Source organism: Artemia franciscana, unplaced genomic scaffold, assembly GCF_032884065.1.
Source record: "Artemia franciscana unplaced genomic scaffold, ASM3288406v1 Scaffold_289, whole genome shotgun sequence".
Taxonomy (NCBI): Eukaryota; Metazoa; Arthropoda; class Branchiopoda; order Anostraca; family Artemiidae; genus Artemia; species Artemia franciscana.
In genome coordinates this window covers 1258164-1278973 of record NW_027063627.1, presented here as the reverse complement: position 1 = coordinate 1278973, position 20810 = coordinate 1258164, and the positions used below count along the sequence as shown (strand labels likewise).

Sequence of the window (20810 nt, the reverse complement as noted above, 5' to 3'; positions counted from 1 at the left end):
TCTACTACTAACAACCCGCTGCATCACCAAGCCACCTGAGGGAAGAACAGCTACACAAACTCCTTCCCTATTCCAGTTTTTCCAAACTTTCACTCTTTGGCCCATATTTTGAAGTTCGAACTTCCTATAAATCCTTCTGTATGATCATTAATCACTGAAGAAGAATATATAGATTTCAAGAAATATGCTTTAACTATTCATTTAAGTAATAGTTATCATTCCAGATTATAACATTAACGGCAAGTTTTTCTCCTGAGATTTGTAATGGTTCTCTTAGATGTTGGCTACTATATAACTTCTTTATGCTAGGGTACAGCTGTTGCTGCAGCCATAGCCTTCAAGTGTGTTTGGGCCCTGGCCATGGAAAGTTCTGGACGAGGTTCAAGAGGGTTAAGTTCAACGGAGTTCAGTTGCAAGAGGGCTTAAATAAGCAGGGTTTTAACGTTCAGTTATAGGGGGGTTGAGCTTTACGAGGGTTCAATTAAACGGGGGTTTAGTTGCAAAGGGGCTGAGTTGCATTAGGATCTACTTACAAAGGGTTCAGTTGCATGGGAGCTCAGTTGATGGGAGGCCCAGTAAAACATAGGTTCATTTGCAATTGGGGTCAGATGCGCGAGGATTTATTAGCAAGGGGTTCAGTTACACGAGGGTTCAGCTGCAGTGTAATCAATAAAAAGTGTTGTCTTCAGAAAATATTTTTATTAATAAAAGAAAGCCTTGAGGATAGCCCGAGAAAAGATACCAAGTTAATAGTCTTTTAAGCTTGCTTCAGGCGAATACATCTCAATTTCAATACCACGAGGGGTGCATCAGGATTTTAGAAGTGTTTTGTTGGGGCAAGGATTTTAAATAGAATGTCATCCTTCATCTGCAAAAATGAGTCCTAGTTTTCTCAACTTTCCTCTTATTATAGCCCTAAATAGTCAGATAGAAACACATTTTGAATCAGAACACATTTTCGAACTTAAATGGAAAAAAAAGTTTAGCGAGTTTAGCGAGAAGAGTGAGAATTTTAGGGACGGCAACATTTCTCATGGTTATCATGGCTTAAATTAAGTTAGAATAACTCCATTCATTTAAAAACGGCTTACTCAGTTTAATATATTTCTCTAATGGAAAGAAGATTAGGCATTAAATCTCCTTTCTTATATTTATTTGATTGACCTTTCACTGAAAGTTGAAAAATTTGAAAAGCCAGGTTCCAAGTCCTAAGGAAAATCAATTAGCTATCTCAACTGTAAGCTCAATAGTATTTGCCCCTAGGTTTGTGATTTTGGGGGATAGAATTTTAGAAACTGGCGTTTTACTGCCACTCGCTCTTTTAATTCCATCAAAAGGGCAAAATAATTGTCAGAAAAAATTCTCTGGTACTTTACGATTTTCTTTCAACATTACGATCCCTTGATGAAAAAAAGGAATAAGAACAAAGCTACAAAACAAATAAACACGCAGTAAAAACTTTTCCTCTCCGGAGTGTTGAGATGAAGTAGCCATTTCATCACATTCCCAATATTGCAACTTTACGCTATAGTTTTGTTCAATGTTTCCCAAAAGGCCGGGTGTTACTTTTAAAATGTAAAACTGCCCTTATCCCAGGCAATTTTTGTGTTTATATCATATTACCCATCATTTAAAACAAAATTTTATGAAATTCTGTCTTGCCTATTGCGATCTGTACTATTCTTGTATTTCAATAAAATCAAGCGGACCTGTTTATTTCACCTTAATATTGTAAATAAATACAAATTAAAAGAACATTTCCCACGGTTGGGGAAAATTTGAAAGGGATCTCTTCAACTCCATTAAAGGACAAGAAGGGACGGGAGTTTTCACCCCCTTAGAACCCTTAAAGCTATTAAACAGTCCTTTACAACATTTGACCTAATTAAACCTTTTTACCTTCTAACCTATTTAATCCTCTTGTCCCTTTTTGACACGCCCTTTAATCCCTTTTGAACCTTTTAACTCTTTTCTTATAATGACAAGTTATTTGAATTTTTATTTATTTTTGTTGACAATCTCCTTAAATTTAAACCACGAAGATCTTCAATTTAAAAAAGCCTTGTGGACGACCCAAAAATAGGGTTATCAACTTGGGAACAACTGCTTTAGAGGGTTGGATGAGCTGGTTACCCCGCTGTTTCTGTTTGTTTAAAGCTTGACTTGATTTAATTTTTACTTGTTTTAGTTCTATTCGTTTTACGTCTTTTTGTAGTTTGACTCGTTTGATGTTTTTATTCATTTAAATTTTAAATTATTATGTGACTTTATTTCTGCTCCTTTTGATTTTGCTCCATCCTGTTTTCTTAATATTTTTCTGGTTATGTTAATAAAAATCTTAAAATTCAATATTATTATTTAAATCAAAGCATTAATATTTTTTTTCTAAACTATTAGCACAACTCGCCTAATGACGAGTCAACCCCTAACGCTTTTGTTAAGTCTAATGTTACAACTGAAAAAGGCATATTATTTTTTGTTAAATATCATCTGCATCAAAGAGTGTGTAAACGCTTTTGCCAACAGCTAAGTTATGTGTCTAACTAGGAATGTATCCTTGGGCGAGGCCGGTTGTCAAAAATATGGTTGGCTTTAAAAGTAGGCCAATATTTTACACAGATTAGAAACGATGTCAAAATGAGACATAGCTTTGCGAGTTTTTGTGAATTATTTAGTTTTGCACCATCCTCGGATTTAAAAATTCATCCAGCCAACGACTTAGCCACTATTTTATGAGTCCTTTGTCTACTTGGGTGTCCTATGAGCAAATTAACCTCAATGTATAAGCAAATTGTATCACGTACACTAACAAATAGGATTGAGGGAAACCAGTAGATGGTCGAAGATAACCACTTTGGTAGAGTGACTGATTAATAACCTAGTAGCCAAGGTACGACTCTCCCAACTAGAGGCTTATCCCCGAGCGTGTTAAGTATGGGAGTAATTTTCCTATAATATTTTATCGACCTTATCGTATAATAACCTACTACTGTGAGAGATAAGGACCAGGCCAAGGTCAGACAAGAACAAATTTGTTTGATTTGTTGAAAATTAGAAAATTTATGATAAATATGTGTGAATTAGACACCTTGAAAGTTAACACAAAATCGAGCAACTTTAATGTAAAATTGATTACACCGTTTGAATAAGATCAGAAAGTTCAGTTGAAGGAGGGCTGATCTATCAATCACTCAATATTTTAAAACAAAATATGTTTGCTTGACCGAGCATTGAAAATGAATCTACTTACTGCATTTGAATTTACAATTATACCATTAAAAATTGACTTGCTTATTTATTTTTTAAATTATTTTGCTAATTAAAAAGTACCCAGACACTTTTTACTAGAGTAAAGCTTAAAGTACTGTTTAAATGCTCACAGAAAAGCTTCAGTATAGGATAAAATTAAGCGTTTACTATCAAGTGCAGATGAATTCTGCAGATGAGTATATAAATGAAACCTGAGCGGAAAAGGTCTAAAATGAATCTTAAAACGAAATTAAGTTTGATGCAGCCACCTGCTGAAAACCCAAAGGAGCTATAGTGTCTCTTGAGCTAAGCTCAAAACCCTCTTTGTTTTTAACATTTTTTATTGTTATAAAATATGCAACGAAACAAATTTAAAAATCTACAGGAATCATATTGAGAGAACAAGAAAGAATTTACAAGAAAGAAAAATTATTTTTAAGTCAATTTGATTATGACTTTCTGTTCAGTTTTAGTGTTCTATAGGACACTTTTTTGTGTCCAGTCTTCCGTTTGAATAATTTTATTCATAAAAAATAAATGGATGAATGAAAGGTCAGAACAAAGTCAGTAAATTGGAAGTAAAATGCTTAGATTGCTGATTTTTATTTTGAATTCGCAAATCAATGAATTTTGTCACTTGATTTTCTTAATGTTTGGAAGAAAAGGGTTTAAAGGAGGAAAATTTTGATTAAATTTTATTACATATTAGATTAGTCAGTTTCTGCTTATTTTTTATTTATTTATTATTATTTCGATTACACTCCTACTTTTTTGACTTTTATAGGCTTTTTCCACCTTTTTATGCCTAATCTATCTCCTTGAGTCCCACCTGAATTTCTTTCCTGCCTTTCATCTTCCTTACATGCATTACAACTTGGTTTGGTCTCTTTTTTCAATGATTTTCTCTCCTCTAAATTCCCTTAGGCCATCCCGACTTTCATAGTCTTTTTCCAAATTTATTTATCTAATCCATCCCCCTTGAGCCCCATCCAATCTCGTTTACTTTTTTCTGACTTTCTTTAGTCTTTCCCTGGCATTTTATGTCTCCCGACAGTTGGTTTTAGACTATTCTGACTTTCTAAGTCTTTTTACTAAATTATTGGTTTTTTCTAGCCTACTTAAATCCCTTCCAAATTATAGTACTAACTTCTGACTTTATTATTGCCTTCTTACTTTCTCTAACCATTTTCAGGTGTTTTTGATCTCCTTCAACTTATATTAGACTACTCTGATTTGCATCGTATTTTTCCAACGTTCTATCTCTTCCTTCCATACTTTTTCATTCATTCCGAGTTAAATTTGATTATTCCAACTTTTATAATTTCTTTCAGACTTTCTTGGTTTATTACATCCTATTAAGTCACATCCGAGACTCTTTTCTACTTTATAATTTCTTTTTATTGCCTTACGATTGACATTGTTTTTTTCGACATTTTGGTCTCCTCCAGCTGCTTTAAGTCTATTCTTTCTTTCATGATCCTTTTTCCATGTTATTTGTTTACTCCATCCTCCTATAGCCCCATCCAAATTCACTTACTGCCTTACGACTTGCTTCACTGTCTCCCGAGTTGATTTAGTAATTTCTGTTTTTTAATTCCTTCCAAGTTTGATTAAGCTATTCCGAGTTTCATAGTTCTTTTTCTAGGTTTTTTGGTCAAATTGCCCTCTTCTCCACGACCAGTTTCATCAAACAGTTTTTACTCTCTACAGACTTTCTCTAGTTTTTTTGTTGTTGAAATCTTGGTCTCCTCCAGTTGATTTTAGCCTATTCTGACCTAGTCCTTCTCCGACGCTCTGGGTTTCCGTCAAGCTCCTTTAAACACATCCGACTTTCTCTATTGCCTTTCGACTTCATCTTCTCCATGTCTGACGTTTTAAGTCTCCTCCAACTTCTATTAGGCTATTTCGTCTTTCATAGTCTGTTTCTGACGTAGAGTGAAAGGCTTAAAAGTCTTCGGAGGGAAATTAAAAAAAAAAAACAGTTAGAGTATACAAAAATTTACAATCAAGCTTCATTTCTATAATTTGAAACTCTTTTTATTTGATAAAATTATGCCCGGCGATTTATAATAATGCATCACCACTACAGTGATAACAGTGGTCAGTGATGACAGTGGTTCTGATGCATGGGTGCTCTGAAAAGCGGATGAAGATTTGCTAGACGTTTAGTCAGAAATAAATTGCTAATCTCTCTTCATTTGGATGGATTTATCATGAATATGGAAGTTAAGGATGATAACATCTTTCTTATTGCTGATTTTTTTCAATAGCCTGAAAGATTAAATTCATATGCTTGCCAGGACACAATTTGGAGACTTCAGGCTTCATCAGTCTTGTCAGGGAATTTTTAAATCGCTCTTTAGCCAAAGAGCGAAGAATTGAGGAGGAGAAATTCCCTTATATGCGTAATAATTTCTGTTCATTTTAAGTTTTGATGGTGTTCCTTACTTTCAGTTAAAAAAAACTGTTTTTTTTTTCATTTAGTTTTTGATCATTTAACTTGAACTGGAAAATCCGGCTCGCCGTCAATGGGGACTTCCCTTCTCTCATGAAAATTTCCTCCATGGAAAGAGCTTCCCACGAAAACCTCCTTCTCCCACCACTAAAATCCCTCCCTCCCAAAAAAATGTCTGTATGCTTCCCAATAGCCAATACTATATGTAAAAAATGGGCAAAGCTCATAGATTGCAGCCCTATGCTTAACAAAATGGTTATCTCAAAATTTTTGTCTTACAACTTTGGGTAAAAAAGGGGGATGAAAGTTGAGCTAGCTGCCCTCCGATATTTTTGGTTCCTTAAAAAGGGTGGTAAAAGTTTTTATTTCCGATGAAATGAGCCTCCCCCAATCTTTTAGGATTACTGGTTCGATACTGTCACTCCTGCGAAAAAACAACAACAAATAAACACGCATCGGTGATCTTTCTTCTGGTAAGAAATACCATATACTCTTAGTTTCTTAGAGTTTCCTCTAAGAAACAGGCTCGTTACTTACAGTTCGTTACCACGAGCTGTTTGATTATTTAAGAACTGTAGCATAAAGAGTGAGGTATTAAAGTAGAGGAGGCAACCCTTCCCATATATGGAATTTTTTTGTTTGTTTTAAGCTCTAATGTTGCTCCTTCCTTTCATTCGAAAAAAAAAACAAGTTTTTCTTTTATTTAATTTTTTATGTTTATTCTAATTACGTCAGAAAATCCGCCTCTCCCCACCTCCATGGAAAATTTCCCTTACAAAAATTTCACCTTAAAAAGTTCTTCCTTCTTAAATTCTCCCCCTCCCCCAAGAAAATTCCCCTCTGGCAATTCTATTCTTGCTAAAAATTCCTCTGACTCCTTCGCACAATTCCACCAAGAAAATTTTTTGTGCAATTTTTCTGAAAAATAGACTCATTTTTATCTAATTTCTCGTAATTTTTGGAATCATGTCAGATATCCCCACTCCCCTCCTCCTTCGGTGGAAAATTTTCCAGTGAAATATCCCCACCCCCATGGAAAGTTTCTTCAGTGATAATTATCCCATGGACAATTTTTACCGCAGAAAGTTCTACTCCTGCCTACTGAAAAATCTCCCAGATAGTTCCAGCCCTCTGAAAATTTTGTGCTGAAATTTTATAAGCAGGATGACGTTCTAAATCACTGAAATAATTACAAATTAAAAAAATAACTGAAAAATAATACAAGTTACACACCCTCTGTGTCACGGAATTTTTTTTAAACGTTTAATGTAGAAGAAAAACAGCCGCATTTTTTGGGGGGAGCAGCCTCAGGGAGCTTGGTGCTGTGGTGAGTTATTAGTAGTAATAGTCCCCCCCCATATAAACAATAAGTTTTAATGTGTTTTAATAGCGTTTAAAGTTTGAATGTTCTTCCTTACTTTAATTTCAAAAACTTTTATTCTATTTAATTTGTGAAGGTTTTTCAATGAATACCTGGAAATCCTCTTCCCCCTGTGTAGAATTTCTCCTTCCTCTGAAACTTTCTTCCACACGAAAATTTCTCTCCGTGCAAAATCCTCCCGCAAAAATCCGCCCCCCCCCCAAAAAAAAAGGAGCAGTGTCTGCATATTTCCCAATAACAAATACTATATGTGAACACTGGGCAAGTTGCGTAACTTTCATCTCTTTCTTCAAGGACTATAAGGGGTCAAGTCATCCCCAAAGGGCATAGTTATTGGATGTTTCAACTATAATGAATTAGATAGCTATCTGGAAATTTGGATCAGATGACTTTGGGCGAAAAGGGTCCTCTCCCTGAAAATTTTGTGCTGAAAGTTTATAAGCAGGATAACGTTCTAAAGCACTGAATTAATTAAAAATTAAAAAAAAAACAGAAAAATAACTACAAATTACACACCCTCTGTTGTCACGGAACCTTTTTTAAACGTTTAATGTAGAAGCAAAACAGCCACATTTTTTTTTGGGGGGGAGCCACCTCAGGTGGCTTGGTGCTGTGGTGAGTTATTAGTAGTAGTAGTCTCCCTCATATGAACAATAAGTTTTAATGTGTTTTAATAACGTTTCGAGTTTGAATGTTGTTCCTTACTTTCATTTCAAAAACTGTTATTCTATTTAATTTGTGAAAGTTTTTCCATGAATACATGGAAATCCTCTTCATTCTGTGTAGAATTCTCCTTCCTCTGAATCTTTCTTCCACATGAAAAATTCTCTCCGTACAAAATCCTCCCGCAAAAAATCCGCCCTCCCCAACAAAGCATTGTTTGTATATTTCCCAATAACAAATACTATATGTGAACAATGGAAAAATTGCTTAACTTTCATCTCTTTCTCCAAGGACTAAGAGGGGTCAAGTCGTCCCCAAAGGGCAAAGTTATTGGATGTTTCAACTATACTGAATTAGATGGCTATCTGGAAATTTTGATCAGATGACTTTGGGAGAAAGCGGACTAGGTCCCCTCCGATTTTGTTTTGTCAAACAGTTCGTGGTAACGAACTGTTACCGCGACTCAATAGTACCCGGCGACCCGGCTCAATAGAGGAATAGAGGAGTGACCCGGCTCTATAGTAACCGAAACTCTAAAAAACGGAATTTCGATATCAATATTTACATCAAAAGAATTGCATTTTAATGCTGATTTTAAACATATAAGTTTCATCGAGTTTAGTTTTAACCATCAAAAGCTACGAGCCAGAGAAAATTTGCCTTATTTCAGAAAATAGGGGGAACACCCCATAAAAGTAATACAATCTTAACGAAAATCACCCCATTAAATACAGTGCATCAGAGAATCCTATTGTAGAGATTTCAAGCTCCTATCTACAAAAATGTGGAATTTCGCATTTTTCGCCAGAAGACAAATCACGAATGCGTGTTCATTTGTTTTTTTTTTGTTTTTTTTTTTCAGGGGTGATCGTATCGACACAGTGGTCCTAGAATGTCGCGAGAGGGCTCATTCTAACGGAAATTAAAAGTTCTAGTGCCCTTTTTAAGTGACCAAAAAATTTGGAGGGCTCCTAGGCCCCCTCCCATGCTCATTTTCTCCCAAAAGTCACCGGATAGAAATTCTGAGATAGCCATTTTGTTCACCATAGTGGGAAAACCAAATAACTATGTCTTTGGGGACAACTTACTCCCCCAGTCTTCGTGGGAGGGACTGCAAGTTACAAGCTTTGACCGTTGTTTAAATATACTAATGGCTATTGGGAAGTGTAAAGAAGTTTTCAGGGGGATTTTTTTGGTTTGGGGGGAGGGGGAATTTGAGGTGGGGTTACATGGGAGGATCTTTCCATGGAGGAAGTTGTCATGGGGGAAGATAATTTCAATGAAGGGGGTGCCGGACTTTCTAGCATTATTTAAAAAAAAAAACAATGAAAAAAATGAAAAGTTTTTTTTTCAACTGAAAGTAAGGAGCAGCATTAAAACTGAAAACGATCAGAAATTATTACGCATATGAGGGGTTCACCTCCTCGTAATACCTCGCTCTTTACGCTAAAGAATTTTTAGTAATTTCAACTATTTATTCTACGGTCTTTGTGGTTCAGGGGTCATTCTTAAGGAATTGGGACCAAAGTCAAGTTTTAGTGTAAAGAACGAGGTATTGACGAGGGATAAATCCCCTCATTTACGTAATCTACGTAAGTTAATTCGTAAATTACGTATATTTTTTACAAATGAAAACGCTCGTAATAAATTAAAAGTTCTTGTTGCCTTTTTAAGCAATCAGAACTTTGGAGGACAACTAGGCCTCCTCCCCCGCTCCATTTTTCTCAAAATCTTCAGATTAAGACTATGAGGAAGCCATTTAGCCAAAAACATTAATATGCAAATTTCGTTTTCATTATTTATGTGCGTACAGCCAAAATCAAAACTTGGATTAATAGAAAACGTTCAGAAATTAAATAAAAAAAAAACTTTTTTTTAACTGAAAGTAAGGAGCGAAATTAAAACTTAAAACGAACATAAATTACTTCGTATATGAATGGGGCTTTTCCTCCTTAACCCCCCGTTCTGTACGCTAAAGTTTTTTTTACTGCTTTAAAAAGTAGAGTTAAGAGAAAGAGTCAAACTTTAACGTCAAGAGCGGGATGTTACGGAGGAAAGCCCCTTTCATATACAGAGCAATTTCTGTTCGTTTTAAGTTTTAATGTCACTCCTTACTTTCAGTTAAAAAAATAGTTTTTTATATATTCCTTTTTTATTTATTCCTGTTTAAATGAGCTATCTCTCCAGTCACTAAACAGTGAGTGGAATTATTAAAAATTATATGGAACATTTTTATTGGAGGGGGCACAATGCTTAGTAAAGAATTTCCCTTGTGTAGTTTTTGATGTTTCATACTTTCAGAAAATGAAACAGCTGAATGATGATAAAGCTTGCGGAAAAATACTAAGAAGCATTAGTTTTTTCGATTTCTAACTATTCTAATGAACTTCATTAATTTAAAAAAAGTTTCAATCTCATATCTAGTAATTTTGACAGGAGGATGATAAATGACAGTTTCTAATTTCCACCATGCTTCTGTAATTGATCAGGTCCTAATCGATTGTAATGTAGAGGTTGACTTTGCCGATTTTTCTTGCGGCAGCAAACTTGTTTTATCGATCGAGCCCCCTTTGTCCAACGACTACTGCATTGCCTCGTCTTGCATTTTTCTTGAGTTCTTTTTAATAGATTATTGCGAAGCAAGACATTCCAAGGGGAATGTTGGTTATAGGATTTCTTCCTGCTAAGAAAATCTAGAATTCATAGTTGTATTTATATACGGTAGGTCTAATATGAGGCAGTTTCTGGGTATATATTATTGCAGACGATGTACAGAAGTAATTGTGCTAACGATGGAAATTCATCGGTAATTACATATACGACAGTAATATTATAAAAGTAGTCAAAAGCCATTCTGCATTGAATCCCGCATTTATTTTTTTAAGTTTTAAAATATATTTTTTATAGTAAATCGTTCAACTCTTGACTTTTCCGCTGTGTTTGCATGGACTCGGATCAGAAACACTGTAAATAATGTGTGACTATTGTCAACAGAATCCAAAACTGTGAAAAACAGAATTTTGGTTACTATATGTCAAACAATTCCTGGTAAGGAACTGTAAGGAGCCCATTGTTCACATTTAGTATTTGCTATTGGGATGTATAATGAAATTTTATCGGGAGCAGGGATTCTATGAGGAAAGCGGCATCACCCAGACTGATTCGGAAAACAATCAAAACTGAATTGTTAGAAATAATTTTTTTCAAACTGAAACCAAAGAGCAATATAAAAAATTAAAGCGAGCAAGGCTATTCCGTAAATGATTTGATTTTGAATTAGAAATATTCTTAAAGCCCTAATGATTATTTAAAAATAATGCTTAAAAATAAAGCATAATGATCATTGGACTGAAGAGATACCCCCCTCCTCTTATAATGAATAATATCTGTTCTTTTAAAATTTGAATGCTGATTCATATCTTCAGTAGAGCATAACCTGTTTTGCAGTTTAATTAATTGAAAAAACTGTTTACACAAAATAAGTTTTTCAAATAAAAGTAAAAATCTCTACTAAACCAAAAACGAGCAGAAACAAATTCATATAATTTTTCCAAGCGTGCAACTACCACAAATCACCATCAATAGATAGATGAAACCCGAAACGAACAGAAATGAGAGGCAACGCTACAGCGTTACCTATAGTAAATGCTATATTTTTTTCCCAGAGGTACTTCGTATGGAAGAGGTCGTCGTGTAAACTTCAAAAGGGGCTCGTTCAATTGGGAATCGATAGCTCTGTTGTCCTTTTTAAGAGTCAAAAGTGATAGGAAGGCAACTAACCCCCCACACGCCCTTTTTCCCAAAATACATAAAATAAAATTTTTTGGTAGCCATTTTGTTTAAAATAGTTCAAAGGTCAGGTAACAAAATGTCCGGGATCCACACGACCCCCCAGGGCCTGGGTGCAGGTGCTGTAAGTTATACCCTGGGGATATATAAGGTTCTATGGAAGATATTCTCGTATAAACTTCAGAGAGGGCTCATTTGATTGGAAATCAGAAGTTTTAGTTCACTTTCAAGAGTCAAAATTGATCAGAGGGCAGCTAGCCCCCCTCCCCCTCACGCCCTTTTTGCCTCAAATACATCAGATAAAAATTTTGAGTTAGCCATTTTGTTAAAAATTGTTCAAAGATCATATAACAAGAACTTCGGGGTCGACACACTCCCCGAGGGTCCATGGGAAGGCTTGTAAGTTTTACCCTGGGGTTAAATATGATTCTTATAGAAGGGATGCTCGAAAAAACTTCAGAGAGGGCTCATTTTAGTGGAAATTCAAAGTTCTAGTTCAGTTTTTAAGAGTCAAAAGAGATCGGAGGACATCTAGCCCCTCCCCACGGCGCCTTGCGTTTGCTATGGTTCTTATAGAAGGGGTGCTCGCATAAATTTCAGAGAGGGCTTTGAATGGGAATTAAAAGTTTTTTTTTAGTTTTTAAGAGTCAATAGTGATCGGAGGGAAGCTAGTCCCCCTCCCCCACCATTTTCTCCAAATATATCAGATAAAGATTTTGAGATTTTAATTTTGTTTAAAAATAGTTCAAGTCAGGTAACAAAAACTCCGCTGTCAACACAGCCCCAGGACCTGGGGTAGGCGTTGTAAGATATGCCCAGGGGGCAAATATGGTTTTTATACAAATATGGTTTCGTATAAACTACAGAGATGGCTCATTTGATTGGAAAATAAAAGTTCGAGTTAAAAGTTCGACCCAAAATGCATCAGATAAAAAATTTTAAGTAGCCATTTTGTTAAAATATAGTTCAAATGTTAGATAACAAAAACTCCGGTGTCGAAACAACCCTTAGAGCCCGGGGCAGGCGTTGTACATTATATTCTATGTACATTATATTCTGGGAGCATATAAGGTTCTTAAGGGAGGTATTCTTGTATAGACTTCAGAGAGGGCTCATTCGATTGGAAATTGAAAGTTTTAACTCACTTTTTGAGAGTCAAAAGGGATCGGAGGGCAACTAGCTGCCCCCCCCCAAACCTCGTCTTTTTCTTTAAATGCATCAAATAAAAATTTTGATATAGACATTTGGTTAAAAATAGTTCAAAGGTCAGATAGTAAGAACCCCGGTGTCGACAAAGCCCTCAAGGCCCGGGGACGGGCATTCTAAGTTATACTCCGGGGGCATAGAAGGTTTTTATGGAGGGATAATCGTATAAAATTTAGAGAGGTTTCATTTGATTGGAAATTGAAAGTTCTAGTTCACTTTTTAAGAGTCAAAAATGATCGGAGGGCAGCCCCCCCCCTCACACCCTTTTTCGCCTAAATACATCTGATAAAAATTTTGAGGTAGCCATTTTGTTAAACATAGTTCAAAAATTATGTTACAAAACTCCGGTGTCGGCACAACCCCCCGGGACCTGGGGGCAGCTAGGGCTCATTTGAGCGGAAATTAAAAGTTCTAGTTCAATTTTTAAGAGTCGAAAGAGATCGGAGGGCAGCTAGCCCCTCCTTACGGCGCTTTGTTCTTGCAATGGTTCTTATAGAAGGGAGGCTTCTATAAGAACTCCAATTTCCAATTTGATTGGAAATTAAAAGTTCTAGTTCACTTTTTTAGAGTCGAAAGTGATCAGAGGGCCACTACCCCCACCCCACCCCTTCAACGCCCTTTTCCCCAAATAAATTCGATAAAAATGTTCAGATACCCATTTTGTTGGAAATAGTTCGAAGATCTTATCACAAAAACTCTGGTGCCAATACAACCCCCAGGGCCCGGGAACAGGTTTTGTAAGTCATGCCTTGGGGGCAAATATGGTTCTTATGGAAGAGATCCTCATATATGCTTCACAGAGGGCTCATTTGACTGGAAATTAAAAGTTCCAGTTTATTTTTTTAAGAGTTGAAAGAGATCGGAACGCAGCTACCCCCCCCCCCTCCCCGGCCTTTTTCCCCGAATGCATCAGATAAAAATTTTGAGGTAGCCATTTTTTTTAAAATAGTTCAAAGGTCAGATAACAAAAACTCTGGTATTAACACACCCCCCCTCCACTGGGCCAGGTGGCAAGCGATGTACGTTATACCCTGGGGACATACAAGGTCCTTATTGAAGGTATGGTCGTATAAACTTCAGAGAGGGCTCATTTGATTGGAAATTGAAAGTCCTAGTTCACTTTTTCCAAGTCAAAATGGATCGGAGGGTCAGTAATCCCCCCCCCACTGCGCCTTTTTCTTCAAATACATCAGATGAAAATTTTGAGAAAGATATTTTATTGAAAATAGTTCAAAGGTCAGGTAAAAGAAACTTCGATGTCGACAAAGCCCCCCCCCCCCAGGGCCCGGTAGGAGTCATTGTAAGTTATGCCCTGGGGGAATATATGGTTCTAACGGAGGGAATACTCTTATAAACTTCAGAGAGGGCTCATTTGATTGGAAATTGAAAGTTCTAGTTCACTTCTAAGAGTCAAAAGTGATCAGCGGGAGCTAGCCTCCTTACGCCCTTTTTTGTCCAAATATATCCGATACAAATTTTGAGTTAGCCTTGATTTTAAAAATAGTTCGAAAGATCATATAACAAGATATTCGGGGTCAACACTCCCTCCCCCCAGGGCCTTGGGGCAGGCGTTGTAAGTTTTACCCCTGGGGCAAATTCGGTTCTTATTGAAGGGGTGCTTGAATAACCTTCAGAGAGTGCTCATTTGAAGGGAAATCAAAAGTTCTAGTTTAGTTTTTAAGAGTCAGAAGAGATTGGAGGGTAACTAGCATCTCCCCATGCCGCTTTCTTCTTGCTATAGTTCTTATAGAAGGGATGCTCGTATAAACTTCAGAGAGAATTCATTTGAACGGGAATTAAAAGTTTTTTTTTCAATTTTTCAGAGTCGAAAGTTGTCGGAGGGCAACCATCCCCCCGCCCCTTCTACCCCCTTTTCCCCAAATAAATCTAATAAAAATGTTCAGATAGCCATTTTGTTGAAAATGGTTAAAATATCATCCAAAAAAAAAACTCTGGTGTCGACATAACCCCCAGGGCCCGGGAACATGCGTTTTATCTCGTACCCTGGGGGGCAAGTATGGTTCTTATGGAATAGATGCTCGTATAAACTTCAGAGATGGCTCATTTGATTGCAATACTTGAAAGCGGGTAGGCATTGCGTTCTTCAAACATAAAACCATAGGCCTTGTAGCGTGCAAATCTAGAATTTGATAAGATTCTTCAAATCTGAATCTTTTGAGTTGTCGGGGTGTGAAAATTAGGTCTAACAATTGTGGAGTTTGAAAAAAGGCTATCAATTCTTGAGAGTGTGAAGGCATTATGCTGTCAAAAAATATGAAAATTAAAAGCAATTTGAGTCTGAAAATGTGAAACCTTTTAAAATTAAAATGTATCAAATCGAAATATGCTGGCTTTGAGTTGTTAAATTAGGAACATTAATTTTATGACTTGTAAAATATGGAAAAAATGAAATTCCTGAAATTTGAAGGCTTTGCGTTGTCAAATTCGCAAAATTGATTTTTATAAAAAAAATTCTGATGAAAAATAAATTTCGACCTTTTAAAATTAACCCCATTTTTAGACTCAATTTTCAAAATTTGACAAAATAAAATCTTCAAATTTCAAGAATATCAGCTTTTTTCTAAATTGCTCATGGAGAACACATTGCCTAAACACTTTCAAAGAATTTAGATTATTTTCAAATTTTCACAATTATTTCTTTATTTCCATAATTAATTCCAAATTTCTACATTTTTTTCATCGGAATCAATTTATCAAAATCAATTTTGCGAATTTGACAACCCAAAGCCTTCAAATTTCAGGAATTTCATTTTTTCCAAATCTTAAAAGTCATAAAATTAATGTTCCTAATTTAACAACTCAAAACCAGCATATTTCGATTTGATACATTTTAATTTTAAAAGGTTTCACATTTTCAGACTCAAATTGCTTTTAATTTTCATATTTTTTGACAGCATAATGCCTTCACGCTCTCAAGAATTGATAGCTTTTTTTCAAATTCCACAATTGTTAGACCTAATTTTCACACCTCGACAACTCAAAAGATTCTGATTTGAAGAATCTTATCAAATTCTAGATTTGCACGCTACAAGGCCTATGGTTTTATGCTTGAAGAACGCAATGCCTACCCACTTTCAAGTATTGCAAGTTTTTTTCAAGTATCTACATAAGTTAGACTCAATTTTCACAATTTTACAACTTAGAGTCTTCAGACTGTCAAGAATCTTTATAGATTTGACACTTATAACATTTTTATTTTTATTTTTGACAGTAAAATGCCTTCACAATTTACGGAATCCCAACTTTTTCAATCTAGTCATGAGCTATTATTTCTAGTTGTTTTTTTTTTTTAATTGTTAACAATACCTCATTTTTCCAAGAACCTTAACACAGACGCACGCCATCTTCAAAATCGCTACATATTTAGATTTTACTGCTGCAATATAACCATTATAATATAAGCTACAAGTAGACCAAAATTAAATCCCGGTTAACTCAGCTTCAATTGCTTATGCGGGGATACTGATTCTTTTGGAAAAAAAGGATTAATTCCCCCTAACGACGAACCCTCTAAGAATAAGTTTTCTAATGATTTCCTCATTTAGAATGGCCGGAAAACTACGTTAGATATGGTCCTCGAAACAGAAATCCTTACTTTAATAAAGATTAATTTCGATAAAAGATGCCATTTAAAAAAGGATATGCTGCTTTTATTGTATGTTTTGTTCTTGACTGCGAGAACCAATGTATTTGGATTGATACTTGGTGGACCATCCTTCTAAGGGAATAGACGACATTTTGTCCTACCCATAGTATGAGAGCATTAAGGATGAACCTAAATTCTAAACTTCTCCAGTTAGCTGTAAAAGAACAAGCACAAGTGAACTTACTTATAGAATAAAAAATCCTTTGATCTTTGGTTCAAAGCCTTTGTTTGTCTAGAAACGTGATATGTGTAATAGTATGCCATCCATTGAAGACAATGTTAGTTCAAAAGTGGACATACCTACTCGAGACGTTAAATTACTTTCGGATATAATTGACAATCTTAATCGAGAAAATGAAGGTTTCAACGAGTTACATACCCGTCAAGCTTCTACTAAGCGATGGGTAAATGGAACTGCTGGTATATCTTGTAGCTCTAGCGCTGGAACATATGTTTCGTCAAACGATTCATTAAAGAAGAAAAAAGTTGTAGCAGCTTCAGAAACGGTAAGAATGCATGATGTTAGTTTTTGCAACAACAGCGAAACCTGCATTCAGTGCATGATAATTTAAGGTAGCTTATTTGAATATTCATAAATGCTCTCTACTGTGAAAAAAATGTTGTAGAGTCTTAATCGTTTTGACCAGTGGTTCTCAAACTGTAGTACGTGTACCCCTTGGGGATGCAAAAAAATATAGGGGGTACGTGATTTGTTTAGTTTTAGATTTGTTTAATATCTTAGCTATAGTTAACCTAGTACCGGTAACTGAGAAGAGATAGCTGAAAGGGTAAAAAGGTGTACAGTGTCTAAATAACGTTTGCAACTGGTTTAGACAACTATTTCTTAGATTTTGCTCGTACTTTTTAGCAGCCCTTTTAGCAGCCAAAATCCACGTAATGTGTTCTGATTTGGCTTGACACTTTCCTCTTCAATATTTCCTGAAATTCTCACCTAAATTACTCTATGCATTTTTGGAGACCCAAAGCCCGAATGCCCCCTTCTCGAGAAAAAACATATTTTCGAGAAATCTCGAAATGTAAACATTGGGAAGCATGTACAGCTTACAGTCCTAGCCCCATAATATGTGTGAGGTTATGTCGTCCCTGGAAGCATATTTATATGACTTTTGGGCTATTTGAACAAAGTGGCTGTGTAAGATTTTGTCAGCTGTCTTAGGAGCTATCGTGAGAGGGGGCTAGTCACCATCCTATTACTTCTGAGCCTTAAAAAGGGAACTAGGACTCTAATTTCCAGTCGAATGTGTCCCTTCTGGATCTTTTACGACAACCCCTTCTATATGAAGTGGCTATGGGAAAAAAAATAGATACTAAATAAACAAAACATTGAAGACCTGTAGCTCTTAACTATAGGTAACATTAGAGCATTGTTTCTGAAACTCAAAACAGTAGATCAAAAGAAATCAAAAACTAATATTAAATTTTCTTGACTGCAAAACATGGCATTTACATCACTATACTTGTACGAAGGAATGGAAGACTATTTCCTGCAATTACATAAACTACGTATTTGAGGGTTTCCAATTCTTGTCATTCAACTAAAGTACTAGAGAAACTTTGCGGTATTAGCTTAGAGTGAAACATCTTGCACTTTGGGAATACCGTACGAGTCAGCAATTTATAACTGTGGCTTTGTTTTCCTGAGCTACTACAGCGCTGTCTTAATAAAATATTTTAAATCATAGATAGCACTACAAAATATATTTTAACCTATCTTGCTTGAACAAAACTTTAGGTAGATAATTGTTAATATCCCATAGCCTATGTTAATGGACTGTTAAAACTATTTGTTTTTACGCCAATTTAGAATTTTTGCTTCACCTTGAGTTTCCAAATGTGTTTCTTTTTGCAATTTGAGAACAGAACAACTTATGGCTTAATGGGTTTTTCAGTGGAGCAAAAATTTTCAACTTTCAATCGAGTGGAACTTATATCCAAATAACTTGTAAGAAAAAAAATTATAAGTAAAGATATAAACTTGTTCCAATAGGTTACAATAAATATTTTTTTTTTTACAAAATACAAGTTACAATTCTGAACCTTTTTTCATATGTCTTTTAGGAACTGTTTTAAAATAATTTAGCGGCAGTCTAAAAAAAATGCTGGATTTCTCCTTCAATCTAGTTTTATTTGCTTACCGTGACTCTCACACAGTTTAACTCCTGAAGAGAACCTCTATTCGCCGTCACGCACTGGGGAGCCCCCCCATCAATGTTTTCTGCCCCTCGGAAAAAAATGAGTTGCAAAATTCTGGAACGGAGCGTCACAATTTTCCGACGCCACCAAAATTGTTCATTCTGTTAAATAAAAACAGGAAAATTGACATGTCGTATACAGAAACCTAGAACTTGGTCGGTAAACACGGCAGTATTAACAACTCATGCCGTGGTTTTACGGATGGTGGCACAATTTTCCATTTGGTTAAATAAAGAGAATGAAGATACTGATATGAAACATACCAAAATATCTATCTCGGTCGCTAAATGCAGCAGTTTTACCGGCTCGTACAGCGATTTTACGCTTGGTGCCACAGTTTTCCATTCGGTTAAAGAAGATGAAGCTATGGATTTGATATATAATGAAATCTCAATCTAGGTTGGTATAAGTAGCGGTTGTACGGACTTGTGTCATGAATTTACTGGACTGCTCCAAAATCTTTCCTTCGGTTAAATAAAGAACACGAAAATACTGATATGGTGTGGGTAAATCTTGGTCAGTAAATCTAGTGGTTACACAAACTCGCACAGTAATTTTACGGTCGATCCCACTATTCTCCATTTGATTAAATAAGAAACATGAAAATAATGACATCACTCCACCAAAATTTAAAACTTGGTTGGTTAATGCAAAAGAAGATACCACAGACTTGGCTTCACCATGGACAAGTGAACTAGTGCTATAAACATCTTTACCCAAAAAAGATTGCCCAGTTCAGCCTGAAAAGAGGAACTTGGATAAAAATTTCTTTCTAAGGGAACAATCTGTTTTTGATAGTGATATAAGAAAATCAAGTAGTGTTGTGTCAGAGGACAGTAAGGAGCTTGTTGTAAAGTGTTTGGCCTTGATTGGCATTGCAAATAATTTAATTGGTGATTACCGAGCAAAGTTCCATTTTGACAGTGAATGTAGTAATCAAAAAAGGCTGTGGCAATATTACCAGTATGAGTGAAAGTGTAGGTAGAAACGTAAATAACTTGGTTTTCTCAGTTGCTATGGTCGAAGTTGAAACACAAAAGAGCATAAATTTTGAAAACCGGCCTCTTGATTGTCGTGTCGATCACGACCCCAGACAGCGATCATTCCTGCCTAAGGAGCGTCAGCAACGTTATTTCCTTAACATATATCTTAGCAAGGCGTATCTTGCCACTTTTACGGACCAGAAAAACGCATCGACAAGCAAAAAATACCAAAAGAGAATGAACACTGGTTAGTGTAAAAAATACGGGTACCTTGAGTAACTTTAGCAAAGACTAGGTGCCCTGTCCCACATGCATGCTGTTTCCTATTGGGCCAAAACGCGAAAAGGCAGATGATGCTTGAATTGAAAACGGAGTGTGATCCTGAAACAAAACGATGATCCAAAGGACAGAGGACCCTGGTTAGATGAAAGAACATTTTGAAAGTGCTGTTCATCAGTCATCAGTAATTGATATGGCAGTTTATAGAAAACTCGAGCATGACATGTTCGATTAATGGACTAAGGCCTTAAAAAGACTGCAAGAAAACGAATTAATCGAAAACTAACAAGGGGTCAAGGTTCTTATGGATATATCAAAAATACTAGGAAAACAACAGATAGCTCTTTGTGGCGTGGCTGATGACAGCAATGAATATTCCATCAAATTGTTAACCTCGTTGCTTGCTGCGATCTACATTTCAGGAACTGTTTGCACGAAAGAACGATAAAAAGGAATACGCTGAACTACCCTAGTCGTGTTTTCAAAACCAATTGATTGAGGCACTGGGTAACGAAATTAAGTGCAGAATTGTAACTGATGTGAACAATAACGTTGCGTATTCAATTATCGCAGATATCACTCAAGAATCTGCGCACGAACAAAGGCTTGTGATTTGTGTCAGGTACATTGACTGCAATGGCACCATCCAGAAGAGACTTTTAGCCATGGTACCAGTTGAATCAAAAAGAGGCAAAATAAATTGCCGACAAGATTCTAGAAGCCTTAGAAAAAGTATATTGCACATGTAATATGTCTGGTGCGTGACAGGAAGTCCAGGAGCACATATCAACCAAACTTGGAAGACAGTACGCTACATTCGAAGCATGGGCCAGAGAGAGAATCCCATCGTGGAACACGGATGCAGCAACAGTCCCATAGTCTGGAAAGTGTTTGAGATCTTAAAAGAAATGTATGTCTTTTTAC

The 20810-nt window shown here is 35.9% G+C and overlaps 1 long non-coding RNA gene across 1 annotated transcript in view; it reads right to left on the bottom strand.

Moving 5' to 3' along the window:
- Nucleotides 1–20810, bottom strand: part of LOC136043050 (uncharacterized) — a 33266-nt gene that overhangs the window by 982 nt on the left and 11474 nt on the right. The window lies entirely within an intron of this gene.